Below are 21,089 nucleotides of genomic sequence, written 5' to 3' on the forward strand. Positions count from 1 at the left end.
ACGCCCTTTTACACACTGGAGAGGGCACACAGGGTGCCGGCTCGACCTCCTGCTCCAGGGCGCCCTCCCCGGCCGGTGATTGCTCGACTGCTGCATTTCAGGGATCGGGACATTATCCTGCGGCAAGCTCGCTCGGCCGGCCCATATAGGGTGGACAATGCATCTTTGTCCCTTTTTCCTGACTACTCCCAGGAGGTCCAGTGGTGTCGTTTCTCCTTCCTGGCAGTCAAGAGGGCCCTCCGTGAAGAAGGAGTGCAGTACTCCTTGCTGTTCCCGGCACGCCTGAAAGTAATGGTGGATGGAGTGGCGACGTTCTGCGACACCCCAGACGATGCTTGGCAATGGCTGGAGCGGTACAGGGCGGGCAAGGATGGCACTGGCACCTGGGCGGAGGCGACGGAGGCCCGACCGAAGCCACGCAGGAGTAGGCGCAACCGGAGACACGTGCAGAACAGACCATCCCCTTCGGCATCACAGACGGACTTGGAGAGGCAGGCTGCCCTGCAGGCGGTCTCGGAAATATCCGGAGCGGCGACGGAGACTCCATTGGTGGACTCGGAATCCCGGTTGGGTACAGATGAAGTGGACACGGGAGGTTCAGACGGGGGTTCGGAGAAGGATCCTGGGGAGCTTCCTCTAGTTACCCCACAGACGGCCGATGGGCTAATGGACGAATGACATTCAGGGAGCTGTGAGCAGTACAGTAAGGGGGCATGCTCAGCTCACGGGGTGGGCGCTGCCGGGGATAGTGGGGAATCACTCCTGGGGCGCTGGGTGGAGGGATCTCCTCTGTCTTACCAGGGTGCTGCCGTGGTGTTGGGGGGCATTACTGGACTGGGGACTCGATTGGGTAGGGGCGCAGCTGGGGGGATGAGCCGTCATTAGTCGGGGTCGGCCTATCACGGGGTGGTGGGGCTCTTGCTGACCGGCTTGGCTGGGTTGGAATCACCCCTCTATCTCACATAACCTGTGAGTCTCTGGTAACTCCAGAGTTTCCCTCGCTGACGGGGGTAAGGTTTGGATGGGTAGCAACTGTTTGACGCCAGTTCTGGGGGTGGGTGGGTTGGGGGTTGCCTGGGGCTGTTTCATGTTGCAGGGGATTGTCAGTGTACCTTTTGGAATGTGTGGGAATGGACTTCGCTACAGGCCTATAGATGGCGGCCAGGCTTGAACTTAAATGTATTACCTGGAGTGTGCGGGGGCTCAACTCCATGAGAAAACGCTATAGGTTGCATGCATATTTGGTCCGCAGGGGGTTTCAGGTGGCTTTCTTGCAGGAAACGCATTTAACACAAGCAGAGGGGCAAGCGCTGCAGCGTAGATGGAGGGGGCAACTGTTTTATACTACCTATTCCGCTCATGCCCGGGGAACGCTGATCTGGGTGTGCGCAGGTGTCCCCTTCCAGGCCATGTCTACGGTGGTGGATTCAGATGGGAGGTTTGTGGCAGTGCTGGGGCGTATGGATGGCAGGGATGTCACGCTCTGCAGCGTTTATGTACCAAACTTTGATCAGGCTGCGTTCTTCTTGGCATTGTCGAAGAGGTTAGCCACCCTGCTGGTGGGCACGGTGTTTATGGGAGGGGACTTTAACTCAGTGGTGGATGTGGAGATGGATCGCTCTCACCCTCCGCTGGAGCAATCAGTGGTGCGCAGGGTGGCCAAAGCGCAAAAGACCTGGCAAGATCAGTGGGGTCTCTTAGATGCCTGGCGGACGCAGCACCCGGCTGACAGGGACTACTCATTTTATTCTACCCCTCATGACCTTCACGTGCGACTTGACACTGTACTTTGTACCCCAGGGGCTCAGAAACTCACGCGCAGTAGCGAATACCTGGCGAGAACCATATCAGATCACAACCCTTGTCTGATCACGGTCCTCTGGTCCAGGCAGCGGCAGCCGGTCCCCACGTGGCGGTTGAACCCGTTGGCACTGGAAGACCCGGTCTTTAACACCGAGGTGCGGGAGTGCATTGAGCGTTATTTTTAGGAGAATGCAGGATCCGCGACCACCAGGGCAGCCGAGTGGGACGCCTTTAAGGTGGTGGTGCGAGGCACGTGTCTTTCATCCTCGGCGGGGATACGTAAGACATTGCTTGATGACGTAGAGCGAGAAGAGGCTTCGCTGCGGCGGGTAGAGAAGGCTAGTCATGAGGGCAGGAGCGATAGGGAGGAGGTGCTGATGGCACAGGAGCGGGTAGCCACCCAAATCGAAAGGCTTCGTTGCCATGATTATCGAGAGTACATGGTGCGGGCACATGCGGAGAGGGACCGGGTTTGCACCATGTTAGCATGGCTGGCCAACCCCCAATCTAGAGGCACGCCGATACTGTCGCTGGCCACACCTACGGGGGATTTAGTCTATTCCCAAAAGGAGATTAATGATCAGTTCCTGGCTTACTACTCGGAGCTCTATCGGAGCAGACTGTTGGTCGCTCCGGCAGAGCTGGATGCCTTCTTAGATGAGGCACAATTACCGCAGCTAGCTTCTGAACAGGGGAAGGCGCTAGGGGATGCTATATCGCTGGGGGAGATTAGAGCGGCGATCAAACACATGGCCAGGAAGAAGTCGCCGGGTGGCGACGGGCTGCCGGTGGAGTTCTACGCCTCGTACGTGGACCTCCTGGCACCTCGATTACATCAGGTGTATGGAGAAGCGAGGGAGCGAGGTAGGTTGCCATCATCGGCGAGGGAGACGATCATAGTGCCGTTGCTAAAGAAGGGCAGGCTCCCTACCGTGCGGACGGCTTATCGCCTGCTCTCGATGCTCACTGTGGACTATAAGGTGCTGAGCAGGATCCTGGCCGCACGTCTGTCTGTGCATATGTGCACTCTGGTGCACCCAGATCAGTCGGGCTTCATCCCCACGCGAAACACCTCGGCAAGTATAAGGCGATTACTGCGAGTCATGGGAGTGGAGGGGGACGGCCCCTAAGGCGCGGCCGTGTTATCGGTGGATATCGAAAAGGCATTCGATAGCGTGGAGTGGCCCTACCTGTTTAGCGTGCTACGTCGGTTCGGGCTGGGGGACGGTTTCGTCCGATGGACACCGCTGCTGTATGATTCCGCTACTGCCAGGGTTCGTACAGGCCGCTCTGTATCTGCGGCATGCGCGGTGGAGAGGGGCACCAGACAGGGTTGCTCATTGTCCCCGCTACTCTTTGCTTTGGCGATTGAGCCACTGGCGGCGAGGGCCCGGCAGGGACGATTCTACGAGGGGGTGCCCCTGCACGGCGTACCGCACTATATTTCCTTGTATGCCGACGACCTTCTGCTGTACACAGCTGACACGGATGCCTCGGTGCGGGGGGCACGTACCATGCTCCATGAGTTCGGCGACTTATCGGGTTTGCGTGTAAACTGGTCCAAAACCTGCTTATTCCCCTTGGCCCCTTGTAGTACTCCGCCTGCGGAGCTTGAGGGATTGCGCTGGGAATCGGAATGCCTACCGTACCTCGGGGTCTACATCTACCACACCCACTCACTCTTGTATGACGGGAATGTGGGAAGAGCGTTGAGAGGCATCAGAGGCAATTTGGGCTTCTGGCGTACTCTTCCGCTGTCTGCGGCCGGACGGATAGCGCTGTTAAAGATGGTGGTTCTCCCGCGTCTGCTTTATTTTTTCCGCACATTGCCGGTGTGGATCCCGCTTTCCTTTTTCCGGAGTCTAAGGTCGATGGTGGTAGGGTTCATTTGGGGCGCAGGCAGGAGGCGTGTAGCCTTGAACACTTTGCAAAGATCAAGGGAGGAGGGAGGTCTGGCGGTGCCGGATTTTGAATGGTATTATTTGGCAGCACAGCTACAATGGCTCACGCAGGCGGTGGCGCGAGAGTTCAGGGGCCCAGACGGCCCACAGGGCAGGGTTATTCAGCGGCATGTCCTGTCCTTCATTGTACTCCAGCAGGGGCTCTGGCTGGATCAGCTGACCTTGGAGGAGCGTACCCTTCGCCAGTGTTGGCTGCGCAGCCAGAGACGAGCGGGCTTTCCTACCCGGTATGCCCCGGAGATTCCTCTGGGCATGTGCACTGCCCTCCCGCATGGAGGGGACTGGTCGGCTCTGGCTGATTGGGAAGACCGCGGGGTCCATATGGTGGGGGACCTGTACAGGGATGGCGTACTGCTGCCATTTCATGACTTACGGGAGGCCTTTGACCTGCCGAGGGGTGACTTTTTGCTCCACGCGGCCCTGGTGTCTGGGATTCGGAAACATTGGAAGATGGGCCTGGAAGAACCACCCGTATCTCTGGGCTGCCAGTACGTCACGATGGCTGCTGGCACCTTCAAGGCTGTCACTTGTCTGTACAGGAGGCTGGCGCTGGATGGGCCGCCCCCCCTCGATAGGTTGCGGGAGCGCTGGGAGGGAGATCTCGACCAACAGATATCGGAGACGGTGTGGTCACAGCTTGTGCGTCGGGCATGGAAGGGCACGCGTAATGTTCGGTTTCAGATGGTCCAATACTTTACTCTGCACAGGGCGTATTGGACACCAGCCATGATCCAGCGGATATTTGTCCCCGGTGTAGTACGGAGGGCGCTGATTTTGGGCATATGTTCTGGTCCTGCGTGGGGCTTGGTACCTACTGGACTGATGTTATGTCTTGCTTAAATGAGGTTACGGGCCGCCAAGTTGACGCAAGTATGGGGGCTTGCCTCTTGCTCTGGTTCCCGCACACTCCAGCCACAAAAATTACGAGTAAATTCTTTGACTTGGGGTTGATCCTAGCCAAGAGGGAGCTCACGTTGCACTGGAAGGCCAGGGGGGGCCCAAGCTTTCTGAGATGGCGGGGGTGTTTTCTGCAGTGGGCAACTAGTGAAGGGACTCTTCGATTGCAATTAGCCAGACGCACTGATAATGATAAAGTGCTAGATGCGGCCAGGGCGTGGGTAGCGTTGGTGGCGGACCTTGGTTCTTTATCGGAAGCTACTGAGGGAGAGGGGCTGGATATGCCGGCGAGCCAAGCAGGGGAGAATAGGGCGGAGAATGCCGGGTCACTAGCTGAGGGCGAGGCCCGCTAGACAGGGGCAATTTACACCACGCGGGGTTGGATTGCCTACGCTGATGAGGGGCGAGGGGTGGCCTGGGCACCTTGCACGACCTTGCGTGCATCTGGGTCCTCCACTGGTTGGGGGGCCGGGAATATGGGAGAGCAGGGAGGAGCTGCACACTGTCACACGAAGGCTTATGCTGCACGACTGGAGAGATTATGGGGGTACACTGACAAGGGGGTGGGGGTAGAGGGGGCGGGGGGGGCTGGATAGGGCATGGCTATTGGGGACCAAAGTAGAGGTTATCCTGATCTAGACCATGAAGTTGGGGACTGTTATTGGATATGTGTTTGTATGATGTTGTACGAAAATCAATAAAAATTTGTTTAAAAAAACAACAAAAAAAACATATTGCTTATCTTCGGGCTCCATGATATAAAGTAGAGGACTTGAACTTGGACACCGCTCCCCAATATGGTGTACTATCAGGATATCTAGTTTTAAATATCTATCGACTACCACTAGATCATCAAGGAAGGCCTAAAAAACCAGCTACGGCCCGTGCAGGTAAAAGCGGTGGGGGAGGTTGGGGGGCAGAGGAGTTCGACGGACATTGACAATTGAAAATTAAATAAATAATACATTTTCCCTCCTCATCGTCCTTTGAAATCCCCACTCCCCACTGTTCTAACCTGCACGGACCGCGGCTGCTACAAATGTAAGTATACAATTACTGTTCTTATTGCCAGGTACTTGTACCTTGACAAGATGTATATCCTTATGGTACGTAGATCTGGGGGTAAGAATAGTACATCTATATTTAAGTTTTTATGATTACCTACACTTTATTGTAGTAATCCTTTTTCTCGATACTATATTTTTGTAGGACAGTGTTTTTGTTGTTTGTGTTCTGACATACAAACGTTAAAAGTTAGTCTGCAGAACTAAGGCTGAGGCTCTGTTGAAGAGTATTCCTGGGCAGAGGATAGGATTGATTTTTGAAAGCAGGATAACTTGTAGTAGGCACTGACCCATTATTTCCAAATACAAAGGTTGATAAAGAGGTGAATGGCCTACCGACCACAGAAGCAAAAGGAAAACAAATATTATTGGCTGTGTACATTTTGGATGAGGATATCCGGTATGGGGGATATAAAAAAAATACTGCTATCATGAAGTCCTAATCAGAGTTCACATCAGATTACTGGTGCTTTGTCCCTGATTTTAATCTCCATTGCTTGTTGATAAGAATTGGATTAGACCTTTCACTGAACAAGGAACCACAGCATTGGAAATACAATATCCCAGATCCACATACACCCCCTGTTACTGTAGATTAAAGTCATTTAACAATCTCTGCCATTTATCGCTTACATGTCCATTATTTGAAAAAATAGGAAACTGCATTGCAGCTCTGTCTAGATAGAGTGGACCGAGAGTAGTAGTGGAATTCTTTCAAGTGGTGCCAGGAAAGGCAGCGGCAGCTCCTCCGCTAAGGGGGAGGAGCCTCGCGCCACTGCTTTGAAGCAGTGAAAAAAGGAAGCAATAAATGATAAGAAACTCGAGATTATTATCATTTTATGTTTTCCTTCTTTGGCAGGTTTTCGGGCGGGACGGGGCTGCTCCGATGACAGAGGAGCTGGGCGAGGAGTGCTTTGCCCACTCCAAGTGCACATGGATGTTTGGCCCGACCGAGAAAAGTGCACATGAATATTTGGCCGGGCCGGCCAAACATTCATGCGCACCTTGCATGCAGTGGCATAGCTAGGCCGGCGCCTTAGGCCACCTGGGGCGGCCCCTGTGTGTACCACCCACGGCAGCCTGGTTGGAGAGTAGGGGGATGAGGGGGGGGGGGGGGGGGAGGGGTGCTGCTGATTCTTACGGCCGCACATAAGATCGGGGGGAAAGGGAGCTGGCCAGTGCCCTCAAAACCCATGCAACTGGGGTGGTTAACCCCCACCGCCCCCCCCTCCCCTCCCCAGCTACACCTCTGTTTGCATGTTTTCCATGCAGGCTGTAATGCCTGCATGGAGTACATGCCTAGGCTCCCATTCCCTGGCAGAGTGCTGTACCACGGAGGTCAGACCAATCACAACGCTCCATTGTATAATTGTGATTGGCTGAGGAGAGCCTGGCTGCTTCTTGTTCTGGCCCCAGGAGAGAGACGGAGACACGAAGACGAGACGTGGCTTCAGGTACATTTTTTAAATTCTTTTTTAAACCCACTTACTCCCCCATCTGTGCAAGCCGCCACTGCGGAAAGACAATTAGTAATATAAAGTTTAATTCTTTGAATTAAGAATAAACTTCTCTGCGAATCCTAATTGAAAGGTATTTAATGATTATACAATAAAGTTTTAAAATGAGTAAACTAAGAAAAGATGATCTATTTTTAATGTTGAGACAATATCTACGAAGCTTTCCAACCAGAAAGAAGTTGTAAGTCCTACGCAGAGAAGATGCAAACTCTTTTTTTTTTTTTTATATTTTTATTGCAGATTTGTATAGTACAGAAATTTACTTTTCGACAGTCCTGTTTCCGACAGTAGCTATGCGCGGGTCGTTTGACAAAACATTACACAGCCAGTAAACCCAGATCCCGGAGGTCGGGTGGCGCTAACCGGAAAAGCAATAGAAGCATAAAAACAAAGGACAACAGCAACTGTTCGGCAGGAAGTTTTTGCATCTGCTTTTTCCTCCCCTCCCCACCCCCTCCACCCATTCCCCAACATATAAACTGTTATAACCCCAAGAGGCAATAGGAAATTGTCAGTACAAGTATTGTAAAACAATTGCATTGTTTTTCCCACAATGTAGTATCTAAAACATGCATGTCATCATCAGGCAGCAACCCCGCGTCCCTAACCCCACAACCCGCCCTTTCCCGTCAAAGTGTAAATCCTCGGTTTCACAGTCCAAATGTTTATCCATCACTGTTCTCTCTGTGTTTCCCCACCCATCATCTTGAGTCCCGCGACCTCCCCCACTTCCGCTGGCCAACTCATAGTTGTTCTGGTCCCTTCAGAGATCCCCGTCCAGGCCATGGTAATGTCTCCATTTACACCATACTTTGTGGAATTTCCTCGGACAGCCTCTTGCTTTATATGTGACTCTTTCTGCCGCCATGTAGATGTCTAGGCCCTTCCTCCATTCCCCTATCTGAGGCGTGTCGGCCGCTCCCCACTTCCTTGCTATGTCTCTCTTGGCCACCACCAAGGCCAGCACCAGAAATATTAGTAGTGGGCGGGCCAGGTCTATATCATTGGTCATTCCCAACAGGGCCAGTTTCGGTTCTAGTGGTATGTCTATCCCCAGTACGTTGCTCAGTTCAGTGGTGATCGCGCTCCAATAGACTTGTATATGTGTGCATGACCATAATATGTGTAAGAAAGTCCCGTTCTCGTGCCTGCATCGTAAGCAGCTGGGGTCTGACACACGCCCCATTTTGCATAGCCTCACTCTGTCATAATACACCCTGTGCAAGATCTTGAACTGGATTAGGCGTAGGCGTGATTTGATGGCTACTTCCCTAGGATGCATCAGTACCCCCCCCCAATCTACCTCATCCATTTCCCCCACTTCCTGTTCCCATGTGCCTCGGAGGCCGGCCAGTGTGTTTGGTCTATTATTCATAATTGTTTTGTATGTTAGGGAAACCGCTTTCCCTGGGATCTTTTCTTGCAGTAGATGGCACTCTAGTGGTGCGTATTCGGGGAGTGGCTCTCGCAGTGTTCCTTCCGCCAGGTGAGAAGATGCAAACTTAATATAAAGCGCATCTTTCCAGACACATGGGGCCCGATTCACAAAGGTAAGCTTAGACCAAAAGTCTAAGTTTACGACTTTTAGTATTCACAAAAGTAAGTTACGAGTAGAATCTTTACATCTGCACTCCGACAGAATTTCCAAATGTGAGGTGGACTCTCTGCATTACGCGTGGAATCTCTGCCCTGAATGCAGAGATTCCACTCCGCACAGAGAGTGGATTCTCCGTACCTGGGCGGAGATCCGCCCTGAGTGTGAAGATTCCGCCTGAATGCAGAGATTCCGCCATGAGTGCTGACGTAAAGATGCTACTCATAACTTACCTATGTAAATACCGAAAAGTAGTAAAGGTAGACCTTTGGTCAAAACTTAGGTAAAAAGTCTAAGTTTACCTTTGTGAATCAGGCCCGAAGCCTGTGTATATGAGGTTAAATCTGCTTTTCTGTGATGCCAAATTAACACGTCCTTACATACGGCAAGTGCTTTATGTCTAATAACATAGAGAGCAGCTGTGTGTGGCAAAACTAATATCTCTTGATTGCATCTGAGAGTCTACCAAACTTGTAAAATAACTGCAGCCACCTTCAGTGAGACTTTTAGGATCCCCAGCCAGATGTTCGTCAACGATCACTAGCAGAAACTGAGGTTACATTTAATCCTTTTAGGTCTAGATTTTGACAGTGCAGCTGTCAAATGTACATATGGCGAAAAACATGCACAGAGATGGGGTTGGTGCTCCTTTTCAACCATTAGCTTTTAGACAGGTCTCTTCCAGTCACTAGCGTGACACTCTGTTAATCACGCATTGGCTCAGCCCAGTGGACTATTCACCCGTCACATAATGCTTTATTTTTTTTTTTCTGACCAGCAAGTTATACAGAAGACGTCATACTACATCAAACATTTTCCAGTTACATTTGACACTTAACAAGCCCAGCGTGGGTGATCTTCAATCAAACATAGCACATATCATATAGCACATAGAACAACAACAGTGTCATCTTCTTAGATCTAACCGTCCCCTCCAGCACGACTTCCTGTCCAATTTCCTATTGCCTTCGGTCCCGGACATACATCTTTACTACAAGCCTTGCTGCCCTACATCAAGAAAGACAGCATTTGCACAGTGCATTTAGTCTGCAGTGTTTTGTAAGTATTGCAAAAGTGGCTCCCAAAAATCCCTGGGCCTGGACGCCATTGGTATGTCTTCAGCGTAGGTCTCTAGTGTCGTCTTGCAATAAGTCATATCCGTGATCCAATCTTTTAGCCTAGGTGGTCTCTTGCTGCCCCACCGTATCGCTACTCGCCTTTTCGCGAGGAGCAACGTCACTGCCAAGAATTTCCTGCGCCTGGCGTGTTTAAGCTTAATATGTTCCGACAGCATAGTGCTTAGCGCATCTGTGACTGCCTGCCAGTATGGCTGTATGCTAGGACAGGACCATGCCACGTGTGTGAAGTCTGCACCTGCCGCATTGCAACGACAGCAAGAGTCATTGTCCCTCAGCCCTAGTTTGTGTAATTTTGCTGGCGTGTAATGTATTTGATGAAGGAATTTAAAGTGTATAATGTGCAGGTTACAGTTGGAAGTAAGAAGTGTGAGTTGTGTACAGCTGTATTGGCAATCTTGCTCATCAATTGGTATACCCAGCGACCTTTCCCATCTGTCCTTTGCCATCGTGGGCATGTCCGCCTGTTCACTTTGAGCTGCGGTGTAGAGTCGTGTCACTAAATTTGTCAGAGTTGGGGCCGTTAAAAGCACCTGCAGCGTCATCAAATTGTTCAGGTTCAATAGGGAACGTGGTATACAGCGCTTTCATAGCCATACAGAAGCGCAGATATGTAACATTTTTCAGTGGGGTCTGATGCACGCATAAGGCGGGGTCCGACCAGTTAATAAACGTGTTATGTGGAAACCCTTGACCCATAGTCTGGAAGCCCATGTCCTCCAGAAGTTTCTGCATATTTGGTTCTTGAGTCACCGTGAGTTGGGGGTGCCTATCTGTTGGCAACACCCGTGCGTATGTCGGCAATTTGTTTGCTCTGCATGCCAGTGCGTGCCACGCTCTCGAAGTGTTCTTGGCTGTATGTATCGTGTCGCGTGGCGTGTATCGTATGGGATGAGCCAATAAAGCCATCAGCGGCGTAGGAGAGACGCTGTCGCTCTCCACCGCAACATGCGGTATATAGGCGTGTGGCCTCGTCCAGTAATGGGCGTGTTGGGCTTGTGCGCAAATATAATATAGTTGAAAATCAGGCGCCTCAAAGCCTCCCAAATGATATGGTTGGGTAAGGACTTTTCAACTTACCGTAGCCTGTTTACCAGCCCATGTTAATTTCTGGAGCTCAGAGCGTAGTCTGTCAAAGAAAGCATTTGTCAGCCAAATTGGGACATTCCAGAACAAATTCAGAAATCTGGGTAATACAATCATTTTCTGGAGGGCTATCCTATCCGCCATTGAAAACGGCATCTTAATCCACTTATTGACTTGGTCCTCCAATCTAATCATTGCTTTGCCATAATTCTCTCTGATGACTATCTCTGGGTCCCTGTGTATCCATATCCCCAGGTATTTAACTGGTTCTATGCACCATTTTAGGGGGTAGTCTAACTCTGGTTCCGCTGTATCTGTGGTGAGAGGAATCACTACTGATTTATCCCAATTTATGCAGAGCCCGGCGTATTGTTCATAGTGGACATACTCTCTAATGAGTGAATTCAAATTCGTGTCCGGATGCGTTGTATAGAGGACCATGTCGTCCGCTTATAGCGAAATGCCAATTGGTCGGAGGTTAAATTGTAAAGCCGTATTGTAGTGTTTTTGCCGGATTTTGCAGGTTAGTGGCTCAAGTATCAGGGCAAATAGCATTGGTGACAGCAGGCAACCCTGTCTAGTTCCTCTTGCAATTGATATGGGGTTGGATGTTAAGCCATTGATTCGGACCCGAGCCTTGGGTGCCGTATATAATAGGGAAATCCACTTCAGGAAAGGTTCTGGGAACCCCATTTTGCGCAAGGTTACAAACATGAAACCCCATTCTACGGAATCAAACGCCTTAGCGGCGTCCAATAGGGCGGCAGCCGCTGGCACCTCCGGGTCTAGCTGGTGATAAAGAGAAAAAATAGTACGCAGATTGTGGGCTGTGGACCGTGTCGGCATAAAGCCAGCTTGATCAGGCAAAACTAGATTGCAGAGGAGCGGTTGTATTCTGTTCGATATTATTTTTGCCAGAATCTTCGCATCTATATTAATCAAAGATAAGGGCCTATAAGAGTCACATCTCAGGGGATCTATACCCAGTTTTGGAAGTGCTATCATCAGTGCTTCTGTAAGAGTAGTCGGGAGCGTACCTTCCTCATATGCTTCTTCGAGCATTTCTGCAAAGTGCGGCACTAGTATATCGCGGTATTACTTATAAAATTCTCCCGGGAGCCCATCTAGACCCGGCGCCTTATTATTAGGTAGGGAGTTGAAGGCACCTATTATTTCCTCCTTAGAGATTGGCAAACAGAAGTATTGTCTATGGGTATCAGACAGCCATGCAAGGCCTATGCCATCTAGGTATTCCCATATTTCTGGAGCAGGGGCCGTTACTCGGGCCGTATATAACTGAGTGTAGAAGTCAGTGAAGCAATTCAGTATGGCTGGTGTATCATAAACCTTGACATTCTGAGCATTTGTTATTTCGGTAATGTGTGACATGGTATGTGCAGGTCTAACTTTGTATGACAATGCCCTACCTGGCCTGCCTCGCTCGCCATAGTTCCTCACTACATATTTGCATGAGAGATATTTTATTTTGTCAGTAGCAAAATCATTGTATGCGTCAATATGTTTCCGTATATCCGCCAATAAGGAGTCAGAGGGGTTCAACACATAACTACGTTCTAGGGCCAAAATGTCCCTTTCAGTTTTCTCCAATTGGCGCTGTATGTCCCGCAGTATACCCGCATGTGCACCAATGCAGTGTCCGCGTATTGTAACTTTAAATGCTTCCCACAGGATTCGTGCACTCTGAACGGAGGCAGTGTTATGTTCGAAAAAACTCAAGATTGCCTGACGCAGTTCCTCCCTGAAAACCTGGTCCTGTAGGGCCGTGGGTCTCAACTTCCATGTAAATTGTCGAGGAGTATGTGTCGGAATATCTAATTTAAGAATGACCGGTGCATGATCCGATAACGTCTTAGGCATGTGCGATACTGCAGTGGCCCATGTGCAGACATCTTGTGTGACTAACCAGTAGTCTAGTCTGGACCATGTGAGATGTGTTGCTGAAAAACATGTACCCTCCCGTTTATCTGGGTTCCTCTACCTCCACCCGTCACATAATGCTACTGGCTGTATAAGTGTATCCTTCCAAATCCACTCAGGTGCTTGCAGCTCACTGCATGAAAGACTAGTTTACATCACTAGGCCTCCTAGTCAGGTTCTGCTGTCCCCCTCCTGTGCGTCTTGCTCTAATGTGCTAACACCGAATCCATCAGCACATTAAATACAGACATTCCGGGCTTGCCACAGGTTGTATTGTGTATGTGTTTGTAAATTAGAGTTCTTAAAGCTCCCATGCCACATTCTCAGTATAATGTTTCAGCAGCCTTGAAACAGGAAGCCTGTTACTGGATCCAGCTTGTCCCTTGCTTACATCAACACTATTGTTCCCCTATAGAGTCGACTGCTTCTCACACCTGAGCCGGGTCTAGGATCGAAGACATGGACCATACCGCCCTCTCCGGCCCTTGGACCGTTGGATAGGTCTCTCTTCTATTCTGAGGTTGATATCAGAGAGTTTCTTGGACTCAAGAGGCACTTGGAGTTGATTGGAGGTTTCTTTCTTCGAGTGTTTGCTCAAAAACAATATTGGCAATTTCCATGAAGCTAGACGCAGATAACAGTTGAGGTGAGAGGGTGCTTCTTCGAAATAGTCAACAGTAGGGTTCCTGAAAGTGGAGAGGACTGTACCTCTTTTGCTTGTGATGTTTATAACCAGGAGACTAGTGGAATTTCAGGAGACCTGGAGCTCCTGTCCCTGCAGTGTGCCTAGACAGAATCTGGTCCAGCCACTTCCTGCGTTTAACCTTCGCTCTGAGACTAGCTCCATTGTGCTTCAAGCCCTTCGCTTGCGTCATCCCTCCTGCAAAGGCCCTCGCGGAAGGGATGATACTAACACTGGGAGCACGAGGCTGTAGATTCATCGCCCAGGAGTATGTGTGCTCATGGGACGCGGCGTGGTCCAGATGTTCCAGTTGACACCAGAAGGTGGATCATGAGGGAGTTTTGGTAGTTCTGACCATGTCTCTGTGGGACACAGGTCACAAACCCGAGGACATGGATTGAATACCAGGTCATTTCTTATTTATATTGGCATGAGCTTGGCCACCCTATGGCATCACTGTCAATGATGCAAATAAAGAAGGGGTTCCCCTGCTGACGAACCTAGCTCCTAAGGCAGGGATCATTTAATCAAATGCAAACATTCTTAGGCATCTCTTCTTTCACCACTAATAAAATACAGCAAATTTCAATCAAGGGCACATATAACAATAACCAGAGGTACATGTGAGTAGATATCAAATTGGATACATTTATAACCGTTTTCAATCTAGGAATTATAGGTATATATCACGAGGGCATTCAATATTAGAATAAAGATTTGTAATGTCCACAGAATCAGCATATGACATAAAACCTGTGGCTTCCAAAAGAAGGAGGTGTGCTGAAATGCGCATGGAAAGAAATATATTATTTATTAGCAACTGTTTGAAAATTGCTTGAAAAATCATTTTATGCTGAAATTTGTCCAAACCAAAATTTTGGAAACTTCTCTCTTTTGATATATTCTATGTTAGATGTATTTGTAATGTCTATCACATGTATTTTGTTATCCAAATAATTCCGTACCCCAGTATGCTGTGAATGTATGAGAGGGTATGAGAGATTGTATAATTGAAATAACAAAAACCTGCATTATTATGATATATTTCAGCTGATAGTTGAGATATATATTTATTTTGTAGTATTTTCTGAATATCATAATTTTTAATAATAAATGTATCCAATTTGATATCTAATTACATGTATGTCTCTGGTTACTGTTATATGTGCTCTTAATTGACATTTGTTGTTTTTCATTTCAGAATAGTTGCCTAAGAATGTTTTTGCAATTGATCACCGTCAATGATGTCATTTTCTGTTCAGTGCAGCAAAAGGCTAAACTTACAGGTTGCAAAGAACTTCCCGTGTTTTTAGAAAGTAAGAGGGGAGTAAGAATATGGTCAAGAAATACACAACTGATGCACCAACATTGCAGTGACGACTCCTTCACGGAGGTGCGTTGCCCCACTGCTTATCACAGTGTAAAAAATGGAAAAATAAAATGATAACCCCTTCGCTGCTTCTGTCGGCCAACGGCCGTCGCGAGCACTACCTCCATAGTGCTGCGCACGTCCGTTGGCCGACGCGGCGCCGCCCACCTAATTAAACCTCCGCCCGCGGCGGAATTTGCGCCGCGGTTAAGCGGATAATAACTGGATGTTATTATCATTTTATTTGTTCCAGCTGTGACGTCTTGGGGAGGCGTGTCGAACTGCTCTGCAGACAGAGCAGGGGAGGAGTGGTTTGCACTCCCTGAGTGCACATGAATGTTTAGCCGGCCATCTCGTGCCAGCCAAACATTCATGCGCACTTAGTAGGTTCTCCATGCAGGCTGCATTACAGCCTGGGTGGAAAATATGTCCAGCTCCCATTCCCTGGCTGAGTGCTGAACGACGGCGCTCAGACAAATCACAACGCTGCATTGTGATTGGCTATGGGGAGCCTGGGAAGAGGAAGGTGGAGTGGCGGCGGCCTGCCGGCCGGCAGGTGCGTAGAATCTTTTTTTTTTTAAACCCCGCTAACACCTCCTCTGCCTCTTCGCCCCCTCCCCGCCCCACTGCTGCTTTCTGGGAATAGCCGCCACTGCAACACTGAGACACTCTTCTTGTGAAAGGAGCACTTTGGAGAAGTTTGAGAAACTCCTACGAGATAAAGCACGCTATTATTAACCCAGTGATGCAGGTGTTGTGCAACACAGCTCACTCTGTGTATACAGCTCCCTAATAAGTCCAAAGATGCCATCTTAATCCGTTTATCAGTAAAAGATGGGGCCGCTGATAGTGAGGAAGCATCACAGGCGTTGGTGGCCATAATCGAAACTTTAATCGCTTTATGGCAGGTCAATGTACCTACGTTCTTTGAGAACTTACCTTCTGTGCTGAAGTAATAACACTTTCGGAGGAACAGCTGTCGGCTTCTATCTCTCCTATCTGATTGGCAGTTGCTATGATATAGTAGCTAGGGTGTCTCTGCACAAAAATAACACTCTGAGCAGCTGCACAGTCTTTTCTTAGGCAAACAAGGCGTGCATTTGTGCCTTCCATAAAGATGGCAGAAGACTAGGAATTGTGGCAGCCACTTGGGCTTTTGAGATCCACCAATTTTGCATTTGCATGTAGTCCATGAGTGTTTTAAATACAGGTTAACCGAGAAAAACATAAAATAATGAATGGAAATGCTTGAATTAATTTCAGCCGCTGGTAACTACTTGGCACCACATTCCAGGTCCTCGTTTTTTATTGCCCACCATATCAATACTGGCAAGGGTCAGCCATATGTAAACCAGCCTTGGTCCTACTCCAGTAAAGGGGTCCAGACTGAATCCCAGTCCACATCCCCTCTGGAGGGCGAGACAAGTGACCTCCGGCAAGTTTCATACTAATGGGCCCTTTTCAGTGAGGTGCACCTTGGATCCTATGGAGAAGTGAGGTAGGGGACCCAGACCTGATCATATCTCTCTCACTTCAGGTATTTCACTAAGAAAAGAAAACAAGTGATGTGTGGAATGTGAACCACTGGTAAAGGGTAAAGCTGTGCAATGTTCAACAAACATTGTCTCACTAAACAGCATAGGATAAGGTGGACTGTCACCTGATCAAGAGAGAAGCTCATGCTAGTATGACAAGTGACAAACCACAGTCAGCCACACACCTGTGAACCTGGCAGTGTGTCACTAAGCTTGGTGGCAGTGAAAAGCAAAGGTGACTAAGGCAAAAGACAGTGGCCACCAAACACCTACAGGCAACCTACACCGCGTCCACTGCTGGAATGCCACCTTTCCACAATGAATCACAATCAGTACATTAACGACACTTGGTCATGGTGTCAGGCTGCACTAATCTTGTGATCAGGATCAAGCATGAATGATGATGTTTTCAATCTCTTCCCACCCCCACCAGTGACCGCAACCACTGCTGCATGAGGGCCAGAGGCAGAAGCACAGCACGAGGAATGGGATAACAGAGGAAAAAGAGACATAGGGCTCCACCACTCTGCCTCACCACTTCTGTTGGTTAAGGTTGCCCTCAGGGCATAGATATAAAGAGATATCTAAAGTTATGTTATGTGATAACATTTTTAAAGCAAGACTAATCCCCCAAAACACTGTTCCCTATGCTGAGGAAAAACAAGCTACTGAAGAGGCTGAATCACACTTTGGAATTGCCAAGTTTGTAGCTTCTTCTTGAAGTGACTGTGGCAGGAGATCTCAAGGAGGAAGAATGGTCAAAGACAGTTCCTGTGTGTAGCCGCGAGCTAGGAAAAGAGAGGCCGGCACTGAAACAACTTATAAAACATAGAGAGGTCACCAGATGATGGAGAGATGAATGAAGCGAGCAGTGATGGCAACTGAGTAGACATTTCTTTTAAAGATAGATGGGTCCAGTATTGTTGAGAGATTTGTGAACAAAGAAGGGTGATTTCAACACTGACTGTCACCCCACAGGGAGCCAACATAGCTCCTTAAAATGAAGGGAAACAGAAGCAAGGGTGGGAAGATTAAGAATCAAGCGGGACACAGCTTATTGGACAATCTGCAGGCGATGGAGAACATAGGAAGAATTTCTAGGTAAAGAGTTTTCATAGTACAGACAAGAATTGATCAAAGCTTGAATGACCGTCCTATCTGCAGATACAGGAAGAAAGGGAAAACCTTCCTCAACTTTATAAGGATAGAGAAACAGATAGCAGCAACTGGGCTAACTTTTAAGGCAGGTGTAAGGTTGTAGTCTGTCAAAAAGTCTATGTTTCTGGCAGATTCCACAGGAACATATGTAGGACAGAGATTAGAGGGCACCCAATGGGAAGTCTAGATAGGGGACTGCCTGCCAAAAATAAAGACTTTGATCAAATCGCTGCTAAGCGTAACCTTCATCCAGCTGGGCATTGTCAGAGATGGAGATGATGATTTGAGTCTCATGTGCACATGGCATGATCAAAAAGCCAAACAAATGTACCATGGATGTCAGAAGAATAATGTAAATACTAAACAAAGTAGAGCCTAATGAGGAACCCTGCAGGATACCACAAGTGATAGGGACTGCAGACAAGAGAAAAAGTGGAAGTGCCCTGGAGAAAAGGAAAGACACAGCCATTTGGCAGCAGTTAGGCAAATTGAGGGAGGAGATGTGCCCTAACGTCCAGAGCAGACAGTTGTGGACCCGGGGAATCAGATTTGAGCCATTGCAGTGGTTCAACATATTGTGACTCTGGGCTAATCACTTAATCTCATTCTGCTTTAAAAAATCGAGTCTGACCTTGTGTAATGTACTCAGGTGCTCATGTAAAGCGTTCTAATGCCCGTGGACAATGTAAAAATATTCTCATTATGAGCCCTAGGTGTAACTGTAATTCTGAATGGATATGCTTTAGCAATAGCTCAAAGTAACCTCCTGTCGATACTTCAATATTTAACTGGTAATTCCTGAAAACTAAGGCTTCTGTGTTACACACTCTGTCTACTTGACTTCTGTGGAACTTGTACATGACACTCATATCTACATATGCAATACTGTCCACTCTGAGTCCGTCCTGCTTATTCATTGGGTAATATCAGGAAAATCAAAACCTCCAGAACTCCAAGGAAATAGTTCTAAGTTGTTTTCATCAACAACACAACTTTAGGATACTTCTCTAGATTCCCAATGTCCAGCAAACCAAGCCTTTAGAAAGCCATAGGTCTTGGGAAGGAGATCCATGTTGCAAAGCTCTAGCTCTAGGAACATTGGATTATGATTACCTGGCCAACAATGCCATGAACCACTAGCGAAACCTGATGACCACTGTCTTTTTAGAACACGCAACACTTTGTGGCCTGCTGGGAACAGTGGTTCATTATGAGCATGCACCCACGCAGTTGTTGTTCTGCACATGTGTAGCCTCTATGCTGACAATCGGTGGTGACTGAAGGTTCCTTCACTGAAAGGAACCTACCACAAGCAGATTTAGAATAACACTCCCCTGTGCATGAGCCAAACTAAGCCGTAAGCAGTACCTCCAGCCTCGCTTTGTGACATATAATGTACTTATGCTTCAATGGCTTAATTTTGATCAACGCAGCACTCCAGAATTGTGCTGTACCTGACACCTTCAAAACCAGTCACATACAACCTCTAATCAAAAAGACTGATGATGAATCATCAAGAGCTGAAAAGTTCAATCATATCACTTGACTCCCATTCCTGGAAAATATACTAAATATGGCTGTCCAACTGAACAAACACATAGCAAACAAAAAACTCCTATGGCCTTTTCAATCAGCTTGTAGATTAGGGCAGAGAATTGAAACAATGGTGGCTTCTCCGCTAAGGCAGAGAAGCGTTGCCCCACTGCTTTTTGACAGTGAAATAAACGTTATTATCATTTTATTTTCTCCTACTTCCGCAGCTTTGCGTGCGGGGGCAGGGGAGGAGTGGTAGCACCCTCCTAAGGGCACAATGTCTGCTTGACCAACACTCTCGGGCAGGCCAAACAGTTTTGCACACTTCACATGTTCTCCATGCAGGCTGCATTACAGCCTCCGTTGAGAACATGCCCAGGCTCCGAGTCAGCGTCTGAGTGCCGAAACACGTCACTCAGACCAATCACAATGCTGCTGAGGCAGCATTGTGATTGGCTGACTGGGAGCCTGGGTGTGCTTCCTGTTCGGGCCAATGAGCGAGGACTACAGAGGATAGACGTGGCGAGGAAGCAGCGAGAAGGTACGTATTTCATTTTATTTTTAAATATCCACTTCCCCCACATCCTCCCTCTCCCGCCCCTGCCACCCTACCTCCGATCCGTTCTGGCCGCCACTGAATTGAAACAGGCCTCCTCAGAATCATAACCAACTTGCTCCAAAACTTTGACAAAGGGAAACACTTGCCTTCGGATACTTTACTTTGCTACACAAGCAAGTTGGACTATGTGACACCCACTATGTCGGGTGTAGGAGAGTAGGATCTGCTTACTATAGTTACCCCCACTTTTTGCTGGTGTTTCACTGTTTTTCGACTTTAGTCTGGTTGGGGCCCTGCTATCCAGCCTAGCTGCTTCCTCTCTAAATTGATTGCATGTACTATAGGTACACTCCAGTTTGGTTACTGGGGTACCCTTGTAAGTCCCTAGTATATGGTACACTAGGTACTAAGGGCATAGGTACCCCAGAGGCCTACCAGGGGCTGAAACATGTATTATGCCACCCCTGGGTAGCCTTCCAAAATGATACAACAGGACGGCTACTGCAGCCTGGATAAGGTGGTGCATGCATCCCTTACTAAGATATAGGTTACCTATATCTAGCTTTAATCACTGCACATATAAACCTATCAGTCACTCCTATGGCAGGCCTTATCAATCCTGAAGGCAGAGTGCTTGGTTTTGTGTGAGAGGGTGCCTATGCATGAGCTGGGCCTTTCTGCAGCTTTTGGAGCCTATTCTCTGAGGCTGTTCTGTGATGCAGCCAGACCATATACTCTTAAGTACATTATAACCTCGTGGTAAATGCTAACTTTGGAATGGCTGCACTGAAACGTGTTGTGTTTGGTGTCAAAGACTGTGGAATCCTACCCCCCCACCCCCCGCCAGTCCTGGCAGCTGGGGTAGAATTTCACCCTTCTAGAGGGAGAGACATGTACACACTGGTCTAACCGGTAATAGTTTAAAAGAGCCCTGGCATCAAAAAAAGAATGCTGCAGCCACAGACATGAGCCAAACCATATACTCTTAAGTGCATTATAACATTGTGGTAAATGCTAACTCTGGAATGGCTGCACTGAAACATGTTTGGTGTCAAACACTTTGGAATCCTACCCTCTTGCCAGTCCTGGTGGCGGGGGTAGAATTCCACCCTTCTAGAGGGAGAGACATGTACACACTGGTCTAACCGGTAATAGTTGAAAAGGGCCCTGGCAGCACAAAATGGAAGCAGCAGCCACAGACCTGAGTCTGGCCTCCTGCTGCTGACAGAAACTCCGGCAGGGGAGGTCTGGACAATA

General features: G+C 48.6%; 1 long non-coding RNA gene across 1 annotated transcript in view; it reads left to right on the forward strand.

Annotated features, from left to right (window-relative positions):
* LOC144762245 (uncharacterized) overlaps positions 1 to 21,089 on the forward strand; it is a 637,926-nt gene that overhangs the window by 557,046 nt on the left and 59,791 nt on the right. The gene's annotated exons all lie outside the window — the stretch shown is intronic.

The sequence above is a fragment of the Lissotriton helveticus genome, chromosome 6 (genome assembly GCF_964261635.1).
Source record: "Lissotriton helveticus chromosome 6, aLisHel1.1, whole genome shotgun sequence".
Classification (NCBI taxonomy): Eukaryota; Metazoa; Chordata; class Amphibia; order Caudata; family Salamandridae; genus Lissotriton; species Lissotriton helveticus.